Source organism: Dipodomys spectabilis, unplaced genomic scaffold, assembly GCF_019054845.1.
Source record: "Dipodomys spectabilis isolate Male_0828 unplaced genomic scaffold, ASM1905484v1 ptg000295l, whole genome shotgun sequence".
Taxonomy (NCBI): Eukaryota; Metazoa; Chordata; class Mammalia; order Rodentia; family Heteromyidae; genus Dipodomys; species Dipodomys spectabilis.
The window spans coordinates 1,605,458-1,618,546 of NW_024870972.1; the positions used below are offsets into that span (position 1 = coordinate 1,605,458).

The window sequence follows — 13,089 nt, forward strand, 5'->3', positions numbered from 1 at the left end:
GAAAGATTTGGGAAAAACGGTATTAAGTGAAGTAAGGCAGGCCCAAAGAAACATAGGTCCCATAGCTTCCCCTATTTCTAATAACTAGTATCAGTCTGAGTCAAGCAGAAAAGGTCAGATAAGTTGATTTTAGGGAAATGAACCCTAAGATATTTATTCAAATGTTTTTTTTCTTTCATGCAATTGTTTCTAAAACATTTATAAGATCATTTCTTTGTTGCGTTGTATGTGCCTCCACCACTGTATAACCCCTGCTTTCACTGTATTTGATGTTGTTATCATTTGTGGAGGGGAAAGGAAAAAACAAATCCTTTAAATAGGCATATAGGTGGACCCATTGCAACGAGATGTACAAATCATTATATCAAAAAAGAACTTTACAACTTTGGTGGGGGAATGAGGGTTGGGTGGTGGGACGGGGGGAGAATGGGATGGGAAGGGGAAACAAAGGAGGATGCTACAATGTTTTATGAGAAATGTACTCATTGTCTTGCCCATGTAATTGCAACCCCTCAGTACAGTATTTTCACAATAAAATAAGTGGTCTATTTTGGAAAATGTTCCATGTAGTGGTGAGAAAAAAGTGTATTGTGATGCTGCTGGGTGAAATATTCAGTAGTTGTCTGTTAAATCTAGGTGATCTAGGCAATTCTTTAAATCTGCATTTTCTCTATTGAGTTTTTTCGAGTTGATCTATCTAGTGTGGATAGTGGTCTGTTAAAGTCCCCAACAATTCCTGTCTTTGGATCAATTTGAGATTTTGGGGAAAGTAGTATTTGTTGGATAAATCTCTGTGATCCATTGTTTGGCGAATATATTTATTATTGTAATATCCTCCTGAAAGAAAGATCCCTTATTTCGTATGTAGCGACCTTCTTTATCTCTTCTCACTAATTTTAATTTGAAGTCTATTTTATCTGATATTATGATTGCAATTCCTGTCTGTTTATGGGGGCCATTTGCTTGGTAGATTTTGTTCCAGAATTTCACGTTCAAAGTGTGTTTGTTTTTATGAGCAAGGTGTGATTCCTGAAGGCAGGAGATAAAAGGATGTTGCTTTTTAATCCATCTAGACAGTGTATGTCGCTTAATTGGAGAGTTAAGTCCATTAATGTTGAGAGAAAGGACTGAGAAGTGTTTGGTAGTTTCGGCCATTTTATCCACCTTCATGGGTGCTGCGGCAACTTGGTTCTTCCTATTGTTTTTGGATTCTCAGTTTGGGTTCCGTTTCTTTGCCTTCATTGTGGTCTTGTCGGTTCTGTCTGTGTAGGACATCTTTAAGTATCTTTTGTAGGAACGGTTTGGTGGAGATATTTTTTTCTCAGTTTTTCTTTGCGATGGAAGGTTTTTATTTCACCTTTGGTTATGAAGGAGAATTTAGCTGTTTACAGTATTCATGGTTCATACTTCGTCTTTAGGTCATGGCATGCATCATTCCAGGCTCTTCTTGCTTTAATTTTCTCTGCTGAAAAAAATGAAGTTATTCTAATTGTTTTCCCTTCATAGATGATTGATCTTTTTTCCTTGACACCTTTAAGGATCTTTCCCTTGGTCCGAATTGATCTTGTGCATATTATAATGTGACGGTGGGATGTCCTGCTCTCGTCTGGTCTATTTGGGGTTCTAAACGTTTCTTGTATCTGAATAGGCCTATCCTTTTGCATGTTTGGGAATTTCTCTGCTAGGATCCTGTTAAACAAATTTCCTAGACCATTATCTTCTGTTTCTAGGTGCTCCTCTACACCCATTGTTCTCAGATTAGGCTTTCTGATGGTGTCTTCCAATTGCTGAATGTATCTATCATATTTCTGGATTTGTCTTGGATAGTTGTACATTCTTTCTCTATAATATCTAGCCTGTCTTCATTCACCGAAATTCGATCTTCTGCATGGTCTAACCTACTGTCAAGACTTTCTTCTTTGTTTTTCATTCATTTTCCTTCTAATTGTTTGGTTTTGATGACTTCAAATTCTTTTTGGGAGCTTTGTTTTAGATCTTGTATGGACTTCTTTACTTCCTTAATTTGGTGTTCAGTTCTTATTCTCAAATCACTTAGTTGCTTGGTTATGGTTTCCCTATACTCCCATTCCTTCTGTCGGGTTCAAATCAGCATTCCCTTTGTGGTCTCCCAGAATTCTTTCAGCTGTCTGTTTATGGATTCCATGAATGCCTCTATTGATCTTTGTTTATTCTTGTCCCTCCCTTGCAATTCCTGTATTACTCTTTAATTAGCTTCCTCATGTTCATGCAATTGCTGTAGTTCTCTTTGACTGTTCTCAGCCTGTTCACTCAATTCCTGACATTCTCTTTGTCTGTTTTCTGCCTGCTCATGCAATTCCTGTACTTCTCTGATGGTTCTCAGCCTGTTCACACAATTCCTTTATTTCTCTTTGAGTGTTCTCAACCTGTTCACGCATTACTGTATCAACCTTGAGTAGCTTCCTCATGCTCATGAGATTACTGTATTGATTTTTGGTTTGCTTCCTCTCTCTCCCTATCATGTTCACACTGAGTCCTTTGCAGGTTTTCTATCTGTTCATTCACCATGTTTCCCAGTAATATTTATTGAGCTTTTGGAGAACTCTCCTCTGGAATACTGGTTATCATGAGTGGGAGTTGAGATACCAGGACTTGGATTTTTCTTGTGTTTCTCTGGCTTGTTCTGCCCATTTGATATGAAAGTAACACCAATTTTCTGCTAGAATACTTTTTCAAGGCATACATCAACCAAAGTCCTGTAGTTGCACAGGCAAAAGGACTCAGATATAATCTAGTTCAACAGATACAATATATTCAACATCAAACAACTATGGATTAAAGGGCTAACAACAGCAAGGAAGAATTTGGCAAACCAGAAATTATTATATTTAGGGACAAATATGAGGAAATATAAGATTAGAAGAATGTGGAGAGGTAAAAGGAAAGTGAATTTAACCAAGTTCTAATCTCAAAGAGGGAAATGGATTGGACAGAATAGTAGGAGAGAGAAAAAAACAGACAAGAAAAAATGGGAAAAACAAATATTAAATTTAATAAATGAATCTTTAAAATTATCTAAGTTTAAGGTGATATTGATTAAAGAAAAAGATACGATGACAGGAGGGGAGGGATAGAAAGGAGACATGGAAAACTAAAAACAAAAAATTCTCAAAAATTATATAGGTCTAAAGAAATAATACTGCTATTACAGAATTTAAGGCTAAGAAGTTTTGAATTGAGTAATAAAATTCTTGATTAAGTGTGTATACAATGGGAGTAAGGTCTAATATTTGATGATGGGCATATATCTGAGGATGAGCAGAATAGCAAATAAGTCACACAAAAAACAAGGAAACAGAAGAAAAAATGAAAAGAATGAAAAAAAAGAAAAAAGGACCAAAAGGTCATTAGAGATTTAAACAAAGCACACTCACACACACATACACCTAAAATAAAAATTAGGAGGGGAGAAAAAAAGATTAATAGAAAACAATTTTTTAAACTAAAAATTAAAAAAGGAACAAAAAAGAGTTCTTTTGTTTTTTTTTTTTTTGGGGGGGGGGAGAATTAGATGGGAAGATCCTGTATCTTCCTGTGTCTGTAACCAGTCTCCTGGTGCAGTCTCTAGTCTGCTTGTGGTGTTTGGTTTGCCTGTGACTTGATTGGTTTCTTAAGTCAATTTGTTTCAGCAGGCAGAAATATGCTAAGGATTTTGTGATCCTCCTCCCAGGCTAGTTCAATGAGAGGGAGATCTGCTATGAGTTACACAAAAATTAGTTTCCTCTAATTTGAAGATGCTGTGATGCGGCTATGTTCTGGGTAGAGTTGAGGCCTTTCAGCAAATTGTAGCTTTTCCCTGAGGGGTAGCTTCTGATACTCACAGAGCCCAGCCTGGAGCCATTCTCAGGGTTTATGTTTACTGAATTTCACTTGATTGTCTAGGCTGCTGTAGGGAGGGGCAGCCTCTGGTTCTGTTTACCCAGTGAAGAAAGTCACTCCCCTCGGGGCAGAGCTTTGTCTGCCTGGGCTTGGTGACTTTTCCCAGGGAGGAGCTGAGCCTGGCATTTCAGGTCAGGTTCCTGTGACCTCGTAAATGGCTCTTTTGTTTTTTTTTCCCCAAGGCCTGAGTTGGAACTAGCTGTTCAGCTGGGCCTTTTCAATATCAAATATGGAGATCTCCGGGGGTGAGGGCGGGAAGGGTGGCCTTCCCTCCTCTGCTCCCTGAGAAGGAGTGAGTATGTCAGGATTCTACTTATGCTGGAGTCTTGGTTCCTGGGTTGTCTCTGGTCTGTGATCTGCAGGATGAAGATATCTGCTACTTGTCAGTTCTTTCTGGTTTTAAGTAGAATCCGGTCACCTGCTGCATCTGGCACCATTGTCCCAGACTCTGTGTTGTTCTTTTGGAGGCTCGGCTGCTACGGTTGCCACCACCACCGCAGCTGCATCAAATGGCAAGTGCTCAGATCTGTTTCCTTGACTGGATTTTCCCTCTCTGGCCAAACTCTCTGTACTGTGATGGGACACTTGGTAATTCTCTGGCTAGGACTCTTCACTGGAACACTACAACTATTTTCTGTGTGAGAGCTTGTTTAGCCTCTAGCTTCTCCTCCACCATCCTCCCCTAAAGTAATCTGTTGTTGCTTTTTAAAAAAAGTGGTACCAGTGTCTCAAGCCTATAATCATAACAACTCAGGTGGCTGAGATCTGATAATCGAAGATTAATAACAGCCTGGGTAAGAAGGTCTGTGAGACTATTATCTCATTAACTGGTTACCAAGAGACTAAAAGAGCACTGTGGGCCAAACTAGTAGAGTGATAGCCTTGAGCACAAGAGAACAGGGATTTCCACCAGGCCCTCAGTTCAAGCTTCTCATATTAAAAAAACGTTAAAAACAATTTTCCATCATTTGTAATTTCAGCCAATTTGTAATTTAAAGCCAATTTGCATCTCAGTTTGCACGTATTTGGGTGGGGGAACTAAACTTATATAACAGTTAAAAGAAAAAAAAATGAGCACAAGGGTACAGGTGGCTCACGCCTGTAATCCTATCTTCTCAGGAGGCTGAGAAAGGAGGATGGTGGTTCAAAGCCAGCCCTGGGCAGAAAAGTTCCCATGAGACTGCTATTTCCAATTAACCGCTAAAAAACAAGAATGGCACTATGGTTTAAACTTGTATGGTAGAGTGCTAACCTTGAGCAAAGAAGCTCTAGGACAGCACCCATGCCCTGTATTCAAGCCCCATGTCTGAAGGAAAAAATATAGATTTCAGACCTGGGAAGGTCGCTAAGTGGTAGAGTGCTTGCCTTGCATGTATGAGCCTTTGGGTTTGATTTCTCAGTACCACATAAGCAGAAAAGCCAGAAGTGGCACTGTGGTTCAAGTGGTAGAGTGATATCTTTGAGGTGAAGAGCTAAGGGACAGTGCCCAGGCCCAGAGTTCAGGACCCATGATGGACAAAAAACAAACAAAAAAAGAGTTCAAATAAACGATGTGCACAATAGACTATACACTAAAGATGAAAGATTAAATTAATAAATTAATAATTAAAATGATCAACATTGTTTCAATTTTGTAGGTGGTGAATGTAGCACAAAAAGTGATAAGAAATGATTCATTTCTAACAACTCTTCCATTTTTTAACCTCATTTACTACTTTTAAACTAAAGAGGCATGTATCACTTTACAGAAAAACAAAATTGTACATGTATTTTAGCCTGAATTCCACATTTTATAATTTGTCTTTTAGTAAACAATCAATATCTTTTCATATAAAATAGCTGTGATACCTTTATTTAATACTTCACATCTTTCCAGTATTTGGTAATATCAAAATTCCTCCCTTCCTTCTTTTCTTCCTTCCATTCCTTCATATCCTTTCCTCCTTTCAATTCTTGCAATTAAACTCAGGGCTTCATGTATTTTAGGTAGGTGCTCTACAAAGTGAGCCATACACCTGCTCTTTTGGCTTTAGTCACTTTTGTTTTTGTTGGTCATGTGGTTTGAACTCTGTGCCTGGACACTGTCCCTGCACTCTTCAGCTCAAGGCGAGTGCTCTACTGTTTCAGCCACAGTGCCACTTCTAGTTTTCTAGTGGATTATGAGATAGGAATCTCACACACTTTCCTGCCTAGATTTGCTTTGAACTGGGATCTTCAGATCTCAGCTTCCTGAACAGCTAAGATTACAGGCATGAGCCACCTGCTCTCAGCGCTGCTTTAGCCATTTTTATGACAGGGTTTTCTGTTTATGACCAGGCCACCATGGATCACAATCTCTTGATGACAGGGAGGGTTGTGTGTAGCAAGTCAGATACAGTGGGGAAACAACTTTCTCTGCCCATCACAGGGAGAATTTTGGAGTATTGTATTAGAAATTTCTAGAAGTGGGTTGTGAGGAGCATTCTGCTTCCAGGAGTCTCTTACCACTTCCCAACATTCTAGTCCTGCCAGAAACGGTCTATAGTAGAAGGCTCAGGATGGAGAGAGCAAACTCTCATTTTCCTTGTCACCAATATGCCCACAACATCGATTGTTCCATCTTAACTATTTGGATGGACATATACCCTGATGATTTTTATGAGCACAAGAAACTTGACATCCTGAAAAAACTTACACAGTATGACAGGCTCAACATGCCCTCTTCAGACTTGCTGTTCTGCTTACATATTCTTCTGGACCAGCTGGAGCAACGCATGGCCCGTGAGACCAAGAAAAAGAGTAAATAGTCCTTGTTTAGATGCCTTAGAGGTTGTGAGTAGGGATGGAACCTAGGTCTCAAGGGATGGGCCTGCTTGGCCAAAAGCCCTTTGTACTACCCAGCTTGGCAAAACGTCCTTTTATGGATGTTCTATGCCGGGTAATGTCTGTTCCTTTTTTTTTAAAAGAACTTGGACATAACCACTCATTAGAAACACCCTACCTTCTCATCAGTGTTCAGTCCAAACTCAAGTTCTACAGCTTCTCCTACTAAATCCTCATAGTTTAGTCACACTTTAACTTCTAGAGTGTACTCTAAGACTCCTGTGCCTATTTCCATTCTTATGTTTGTGTCACTGTAGAGAACTTCCTGCTGAACTCCAGATAAAGAACCCATCAGTGATGTCGTGTATGGTGACTGATGGAGATTGGAAGCCAACACAGGACTCCAGAAAGCATGTGAACATAGAGGCTTTTTTCAATGTGTAGAAAGGCCCAACTAGGTTTTGAGCCCTGTGGACATCCCACTGGTTCTGAACTCCACATGTTATGTAGGTGTACCTACCTGCACATACCACCAAGGAAGAAGATGATCCAGAATGTCTTCCATTGATGTCCACAATTCACCTAGATCACATCTAAACCAGTAAAAAAATGTTTTGGTCTTGGAGTGCAGGGTAAATATGTGCTAATGGAAAATGACCCCAGTCTATGTTCAGGAAAACCAATAAGTTAGGTCCAAAGTCTAGATTCAGTTGAGTAAAGGGAATCTGTCCTCACAGAATATCCAGACCAATCTGTCCTTCTGCTGGGGATCCAATTTCCAATTGAGAAATAAGATCTGTCCCTTCCTAGACTCAGGAAGAAAATACTGCCTTTAATGAGGAAGTAGATCCTTTTGAGGACTCTGAGGCAGAATTTGTTTCTGAAGGCAACTTAGAAGACAATCCAGATTTAGAGATTGCTTCCCCCCTTATTTAGAAAATCTTTATATTTCTTTTTGGTCCTGATTGTTGTAAAATGATCATTCTAGTTATTTTCCTAACGTTATTAAAATGTCAATGTTCATGTTATGTTATACAATTCATGAGCCTTAAATGTGTTTTCAACCTACAATGTAAAGCACCGTGCACATGTGTTCTGTGTGTGGGAAAACAGAGTGACAGGGGGATGAACAAGAAAGCCTACTGGATATAAAGGGAATGGTTAAATGCAACTCCCTAGTTGCAAGGAAGCCAGGCCATGCCTGAATGTGGTGATAAGGTGGCTACAAAAGATCTAGGACATACCAGATCAGATGACCTAGAAAGCTGTTCTGTCAATTGGGACATATGCTACAATACTTATAGTGGTATGTGGGAATTTCTTCCAACAGTGAGTTCAAGCCTGTATACATATTAATTGTGCTTTGGGAAATACTGAAGAAAAATTTGGCTCCATTAACATAAAAATTCTACTTAGGGCTGAATATATTTGACAAAATACATAAGAAATATCAACACAGGAAAGTATAAGCAATCATCAATAGAAGAAAGAAGGCTTACATAGATGGACAAACAAAATCAGGAAGCAATTAAATCAGTTATATGGAAATACATGTTATATTCATTACATTTTATATAGTATATTATATGATATATAAGATCAAATATGATTTTTCATACTACAAGGGCTTTTAACTTTTTCAATCTTAAGTAATTTTTTCACATAATATTAGTGTAAAACATTATTGGGGAAAGTGGTAATATAACTTTGATTATAATTATATGAATACATATTTTTGTGTTTCTAGGTATAACACTGATTATAAATAGATGAATAAACATAAACATATATTTGTATATCTGTCTATGAGGTGAATATAATTAAACAGGCTACACGATGTATAAAAAGGCAGTTATGAGTTAGTGTATGAGACTCAGGCCTGTAATCCTAGTGATGTGGGAAGCTGAGTTCTGAGTTTTAGTTTCTCTTACTCCCAAGCCATTAGATTTTCAGAGGAGACCTGGTCCCTCAAGTGTAGCCAAGCGACACATATGCAGTAGGATCACACTCTGTGACCCCAGAGGAAAGTCAGTAGAAATCAGGACAAGCCTCTTATGCTATGACAGTCTACTCAGTTCCTGTGCCAAGATGGACATCTGTAGAACATCAGATGGAAAGTTGGCATTCCCTCCCAAAATGTTTTGGACTATCCTGAATTAAACCTTTTTTCCCTTCCCAAGCTGCAAACACATAGAAATATGTCAAGGGCTCAAGAGAGATGGACAAAGACATACAAATACATAAAATTATATACTTTTTTGGGGGGGGGGGTCCAGCTGTCAGCTTGAACTCTGGGCCTGGGTACTATCCCTCAGCTCTTCAGCTCATGGCTAGCGCTCTACCACTTGAGCCACAGGGCCACTTCTGGCTTATTTTCTTTTTGCTTATGTGGTTCTGAGGAATCGAACCCAGGGCCTCATGCATGCAAGGCAAGCACTCTACCACTGAGCCACCTTCCCAGCCCCCAAATTATATACTTTGTTTCAGTAATTCAATGACAAATTATCAAAGGCATATCTTGATTTTTCTTTTTTTAATGGAAATGGGAATATACACTGAGTGCATTAAGGAGTAGGTGATAGTTTGGATGCTGAGTTGTGGAATGCACTCCTGGGCATGGGAGACACTTGCTTTTGAGAACTTGTGTGGGGAGGCATCTCTGCACACAGCTTCACAAAACAATGCCCATAACTTGTATGGTGTCATAGCCATCTTTCCATAGCAGCAAATAGGTGTCAGGCACTTATCTTTCTCTGAAGTGGGCTCAGCAACACAGAAAGGCACTAAGAATGAGAGGGAATGACTGCTAGCCACCAGATATCAGCTTCAAGAGCTGTCCTGACCAGAATCTAGGATAAATTGAGCTGGAGAAGGCTGATCCCCATGCAAGGTTCCTGAGCACTAAGGACCAGGCACTAATATAGGTGTTGGAGAAACAAGTGAATGTGGCTCTCTCCTCATCAATTTCATGCTGAAAAGAAAACCAGAAATCATGATAATTTTTATAAATCAGAGACATGACATTGGTAGTTTTGTGGCAACAATTTCACAGCGGGTATGTGAGGAGATATCCCTGAGGAGGAGATAGTTAACCTAAGATCCATCATCCATGCAATTAACTAGAAGCAGGTACTCCAGGCAGTAAGAGCAGCAACTACATCCCTCAGTGATGGGAAAGGACGTAACTTGCTTCAGAAAAAGAAAACATCACTGACGTGCTTGCTTGTGAAGTAAGAAAAAAAGGTACAAGGAAGAAAAAAAGATCAGACATGAAGATCAGAATAAATTATATAGATATTGGATGCTGCGAGTTACAAGTAGAAAAATTCTGATGTTATTCTAAATCTGACATGACCCACTGGAACCAAAGTGCTCAAATAGTACCTAGACACATCTGATTCACCAATATACTTTTAAAATGTGATTCTAGCCAGAATCTGGTGGCTCACAACTGGAATGCTAGCTACTCAGGAGGCTAATACCTGAGGATCAGGTTTGAAGCAAGCCCAAAGAGGAAATTTGGAAAGACTCATCTCCAATTAACCACCAAAATTATGGACATGAAGCTGTGTTCAACTGGTAGAGCACTAGCCTTGATAAAAAATTAAGGGACAGCACCCAGGCTCTAGGTTCAAATCCCTGGACTTCACAAAACAAAGAAGTCAACAAATAAAATTTGGTGCTCAGTCGATCAGCACTTAGCATTCTACTTCAATGTATTTAGTATGAGCCTAGGAAGTTACATCCTTAGCAAATGCTCTCCCCTCATATTCTGCTTCATTACCAGTATTCAAACCCCTGGCATTACCAAAGTCTCCTCCCAGTTAGCATAGCAGTCTACCACTGGAAATTAATAAATATATTTTGATTAATCATAACCTATCCACACACATCAAATGAGTAGTAGCCACATTCCACTATTCTGAATGTTTTTGCTCCCCCTTTGAGTTAATAAGCCTTACCATTAAAAACTATAGAATACTTATCAAATTAAGTCAACAGTCATCATTCTTCCACCCAATCTTGTAACCTATGTTATGCGGTTTGTTTTTTTTTGTTTCTTTGATGTTGGTGCCCTGTATCTTGTATAAACATTTCTCTAGCTTGGGGGGTGAAGGAAAAAAACCAAATGCTTAACTAGGGATACAGTTTGACCCATTTTAACAATGAAATCAAGACACTATGTTCCAAAACGAACTTTACAATTTATGCAGGGAGTGGGGAGGTGGGATGGAAAGGAGTAGTTGTGGAGGTGGAAGGGTAGGGATGGTAGGGGAAAAACAAGGGAGGAAGTAACAATGCTTGAGAGGAAATGAACTCTTTACCTACCTTATGTAACTGTAATCTCTTTGTACATTATTTTTACAATAAAAATATATTAAAAAAGATGAAAAGACCCAGAAATAAAACTACATACTTACAATCATCTGATATTCGACAAAAGAGCAAAAAATGTAATGTGGAAAAAACATAGCCTTGCTGGGTGCCTGTGGCTCATGCCTTTAATGTAGCTACTCAGAAGGCTGAGATCTGAGGATGGTTGTTGAAAGCCAGCAGGGCCAGGCAAGTCCATGAGACTCTTAGCTCCAATAAACCACAAGAAAATGGGAAGTAGAACTGTGGTTCAAGTACTAGCCTGGAGATGAAATGCAAGGGGGTAGCTCCGAGGCCCAGAGTTCAAGCCCCATGACCAACACACACAGACACACAGACACACAGACACACAGACACACAGACACACACACACACACACACACCACATACACACACATCATAGCCTCTTCAACTATTGGTGTTGGGAAAACTGGACATCCATAGGCAGAAAACTAGAAGTGGATCTCTGCTTGCACTAATATCAACTCAAAATGGATTAACTACATTAAAATCAGCCAGACTACTATAAGACAGAAAAAGGGTGATATTAGAACTTATCGGTATTGAGGTGTGAGCTGGGCGGCTGCACGCCGAGCACCAGTAGTTGCGCTCCAGATCCTGCAATCTCACACCGCGTGCCTCACCCGGTAACCACTTACTCCAGTTAGCCGCTGCGACAGGTGCCATGCATCGAGCGGCGCCCCGCGCTCTGGGCAGCTCTGCTCACTGCCCAGACCCTGTTCCTCGGGCCGCCGGTTACGAGGGTCCCATTGTACGCTGCGAGCCCTGTGATGCAAACACGCTGTCCCAGTGCAAGGGTGTGCCGAGCTGGTGCGCGAGCCAGGCTATGGCTGCTGCCTGACATGTGCTCTGCGCGAGGGCCAGCCGTGCGGTGTCTACACAGAACGCTGCAGCTAGGGGCTCAGCTGCCAGCTGCCACTGGGTGAGCCATGCCCACTGCAGGCGCTGCTGGATGGCCGCTGGTTCTCTGCCAACGCCAGCATCCCGGCCGACTGAGGCCTACCTGCTGCTGGCGCCCTCCGCCTCAGAAAATGCTAGTGAGTCGGAGAAGGACCGAGGCACAGGGAGCGTGGAGAGCCATGCCCTGCCCAGCGCACATAGGGTGCCTGACTCCAAGTTCCATTCCATTCACGCAAAGCTGGACACCATCAAGAAAGGTCATGCGAAGGACAACCAGCGCTACAAAGTTGACTATGAGTCCCAGAGCATGGACACCCAGACCTTCTCCTCGGAGTCCAAACGGGAGACAGAATATGGTCCCTGCCTTAGAGAGATGGAAAACACCCTGACTCACCTGAAGTTCCTCAGTGTGCTGAGTCCCAGGGGTGTGCACATCCCCAGCTGGAACAAGAAAGGATTTTATAAGAAGAAGCAGTGTAGCCCCTCCAAAGGCAGAAAGCGGGGCTTCTGCTGGTGCGTGGACAAGTATGGTCAGACCCTCCCAGGCTTCGACAGCAAGGGCACAGATGACGTGCACTGCCTCGGCATGCAGAGGCAGTAAACCCCACTGCATCAGTTAAATTGGAGCTCCAATACGCCTTACTTTGCACAAAAGACTGCCACGGACAGAACAGCACCTGCCTACAGCCTCAACTTATATTTCTTTTTGTGATGACCTGGTTTTTTGTGTGTTTTTTTTAAGAAAACCAAAGTTTAGACAGAGATTTTTGAAATGTCTGTTGTTCCTTTAAATGGTAAACTTGAGCATCTTTCCACTTTTCAGTGGTCAGAAAAGTAAATTAATTTCTGTTTTGCTTTCTGTAAAAATAACTGATACTCCTGTCCAAAGCAATGGATTTGATCCCCTTGTAGAATCCTCTCCACATCTGCCAATTGGAACAGCTGACCTTCTGCCTCTCTCACTTCAGTGGCTATTGTAGAAGACACCTCCTCGTTGCCCTCCGCCCTGCTCAGGCCTCATGGAGAACAGGAAAGTCAGAAACTCCAGTCACCTGAACATCTCTACCATACATG

General features: G+C 40.9%; 1 pseudogene; it reads left to right on the forward strand.

Annotated features, from left to right (window-relative positions):
* The window catches only part of LOC122126977, a 59,811-nt pseudogene extending 47,051 nt beyond the window's left edge, over window positions 1–12,760 (forward strand).
* The last annotated feature ends 329 nt before the right edge of the window (window positions 12,761–13,089 follow it).